The following is a 3,492-nucleotide window of genomic DNA, read 5'->3' on the forward strand; positions in this document are numbered from 1 at the left end:
ACATGTTTAGTGTAATCGTACGGCTATTAATAATATACGATCACAAGTCTAACATCTATATGTATTTTTTCCCCACGTAAAACAATTTAGAATTCCACGTACGTTCATTTAAGTAATAACCAGTAAAGGGCCTGCGGGAATCATTGCTGTTGGCTAGGCTACCAGACATTTTGCTTATGATGTCTATGTTCATTTGTTGAAAGTGGTTGGTTTAACTATTCGTTATTAACGTCGATCAATGATTCAGAACGTATTTAAGGGACAGTTAATTGTTTGACAGGCATAGCCTACCTTTCGTTTTGGAGACCAATACGACATTGAGGGGCGTAGGCTACACCTTTATGATGTAATTCTTTTTTGTCTCAAAACACGATTCATAAATACAGACTTAGGCCAATATATTTTGACAAATGTACAGGTGAGATTTTAATTTCCAACAGGCCCAATCCCCGATAGATCAATGCGCGTTCGTTAAATCAGTGTCAAATGTGAGAAAAGGTCGACGCTATAAGATGTAATAGGCCTAGATGAAAAACCTTTCAGGTGTCACGACATTGATATGATCAGAATCAGAAATATAACTTTTAGTTCTAAAACACAGTGTCCAATAAAAATGACGGTCCCTTGCTTTAGAGGACATTTGCTGTCCTCCTCAGTCGATGATAAGGAATAGGCTCCACATCTGGTGAGGACACGCCCAGGGACACCCGCATCATTCAGCCATGGACCACAGGGATGGGAGACTGACGCGTTTGTAAACTGATTCAGCCTAGGTGTCCGTAGTCAGTAGGCTATGTCTCTGGAAATGATCGAGAGTGACATGGCCATGTTTGTGTAGTTCGGTTCTTTTTCACGTCAAGTGTAATCTCAGTCATACGATTACCGAAGCTCGAGCGCCTCCGAGTCGTCTGGGTGGAGATGTTACCCGAGTCCTGAAAATGCACGGAGACATCAATATGGCGACATCTGTTACCTCGTCTGTTATTTTTACATCCACGTCTACTAAGGTATGCATCGAGACCCACGGTGATTTAAGTGAAACAGAGATATAGCTAGTTACAAGCGGCCGAGATCTATAAAGCTATATTGGGTTTCAAACGATCGGTTGATACGTAGGAACTTATTTGACACCTAGCCTATTTAGTATTTCAAGATTATGGTAGGTTATAACAACATGTTTTAATATAAGTATTGGTTTGTTGATATCGTGTCAATCAATTGTGTTCTGTCTGCTTGCAACGGTTACAAATTCATGTAGGTGTTACCAGCATTGATGTTTCAGCACCATGGACAGCAGACGTCGCTTACAAAATCACAAAATGTCAGACGGAAAATTGGCTAAAAGGCCGATAAGTACCGGTCCGAAAGAAATGATTCGATTATCATGTCTGTTTTAGGCCATAGAGTATGAATATAACACGTTTGTTTTGACGGAACCCAATGTTGTGATCCGGTAAGACCCAACACATGATAGAAAGATGACCAGACATTTCTGACGCTATAAAAAAATGTTGGCACGGCTTTAGACGTCATGATTAGTGTCTTAAAAAAGATTGATAGTTATGTCACAATCCGTTAAGACATTTCGTCAACCCATCTGGCCGTTGGTTATCGAACCATGCTAATTTTGATCCTTAAAATTCTGTCTAGAAAATCATGTCCGGTCTTTACTTCCTTTCCGAGTACCAAAATCAAATCTGTTCAAATTGAGTTTGTTGTGCGTTCTTCCTGGCGCTCGTCTGGATGGATATGGGTGTTTGGATGGCCGAAGGTCGTTCATAAACAACACTCCCTTTCGCCTGTCATGCTGTCAACTAGCACGTCAGGGCGGTACGTCCCCGGGCCGACACACGACAGATATGCTTGTGAGGTTCCTCATCGGGGAGACGTGATTGACACTATATACATCAATCCTGTATAGAAAAAACCCACAGCCAATGTGACTGTCTATTAATATGTTGAGTGAACGAGGCCTGCTTGGACAGTAAACTAAACGTGTTTCTCAGACCATGGCCCTACGACTGCGAGGTCTTTTCAGAAAGATGGATGATTTCCATGAAAGAGATGTCTTCAGATAAGGTCATTTGACTGAGGAGACCACACATCAATGAATTGGGTCTAGAAAGACCCCTCAGAGATTAGGTGGGTCTATAGTCTCAGTTGACATGGGAAGCCCCCCTTTGTTGCCTTGAGGGCAGATACGGTGCCCCAGGAGGGACACCTCCCCTGTCTGTAGAGGCAGGGCTTGGTTGGCACAAGTGGTCTGTGTGTAATGGCCCACCAGGGTTTCTGAGCAGTTACTGTTTGTACCTTGGCTGTTGTCCCTGGAGAAGGACAGGGTGGGTCTTGGGTGCTTTGGGAAGATGGAGAGGGATCAGGTTTGATGGGGGATGATTTGTGCACAAGAATATATTAATGTTACACCTACTGGATCCTCCTGTCTTTAACCACAATGTGCATTTTGGAACAGGCCATCATTTAAGGATTTGAGATCAGCCAATGTGAGTGTCTTTCCCACTGCACTGTCACAACGTCTTCCTGTACGAGTACTTCCTGACAGAGTAAGATGCTTCAGAGTGAAGGAGAGAGGAAGTCTCTTTCATCGTTGTGAGGCAGTGTGGCTGGTCCTGTGATGTGAGGCAGTGTGATGCGAGGCAGTGTGATGCGAGGCAGTGTGGCTGGTCCTGTGATGTGAGGCAGTGTGATGCGAGGCAGTGTGGCTGGTCCTGTGATGTGAGGCAGTGTGATGCGAGGCAGTGTGATGTGAGGCAGTGTGGCTGGTCCTGTGATGTGAGGCAGTGTGATGTGAGGCAGTGTGGCTGGTCCTGTGATGTGAGGCAGTGTGATGTGAGGCAGTGTGGCTGGTCCTGTGATGTGAGGCAGTGTGATGTGAGGCAGTGTGGCTGGTCCTGTGATGTGAGGCAGTGTGATGTGAGGCAGTGTGATGTGAGGCAGTGTGATGTGAGGCAGTGTGATGTGAGGCAGTGTGGCTGGTCCTGTGATGTGAGGCAGTGTGATGTGAGGCAGTGTGATGTGAGGCAGTGTGGCTGGTCCTGTGATGTGAGGCAGTGTGATGTGAGGCAGTGTGGCTGGTCCTGTGATGTGAGGCAGTGTGATGTGAGGCAGTGTGGCTGGTCCTGTGATGTGAGGCAGTGTGATGTGAGGCAGTGTGGCTGGTCCTGTGATGTGAGGCAGTGTGATGTGAGGCAGTGTGGCTGGTCCTGTGATGTGAGGCTGTCTGGGTTCCTCCTCTCCTGTGTTACCTTGGTTGGTCTTGGATATGGCCGCTTCATGTGATGTAGCTCAGAAGAAGCCTGACAAGGACCATCCATTTGAATCAAGTGTGTCAGAGCAGGGAAACATCCCCAGCATGCAGGACAGAGGATCCCTGAGGACCAGGCCTGAGAACCTCTGACATCCCCGTGCCCCAGGACCTGTGTTCATCCTGCCCCCTCACAGCCTCCCTCTGCCCCTCTCGTCCCCAGCCTCGTC

The sequence above is a fragment of the Hypomesus nipponensis genome, chromosome 12, assembly GCF_054491055.1.
Source record: "Hypomesus nipponensis isolate SF chromosome 12, ASM5449105v1, whole genome shotgun sequence".
In the NCBI taxonomy this organism is placed as follows: Eukaryota; Metazoa; Chordata; class Actinopteri; order Osmeriformes; family Osmeridae; genus Hypomesus; species Hypomesus nipponensis.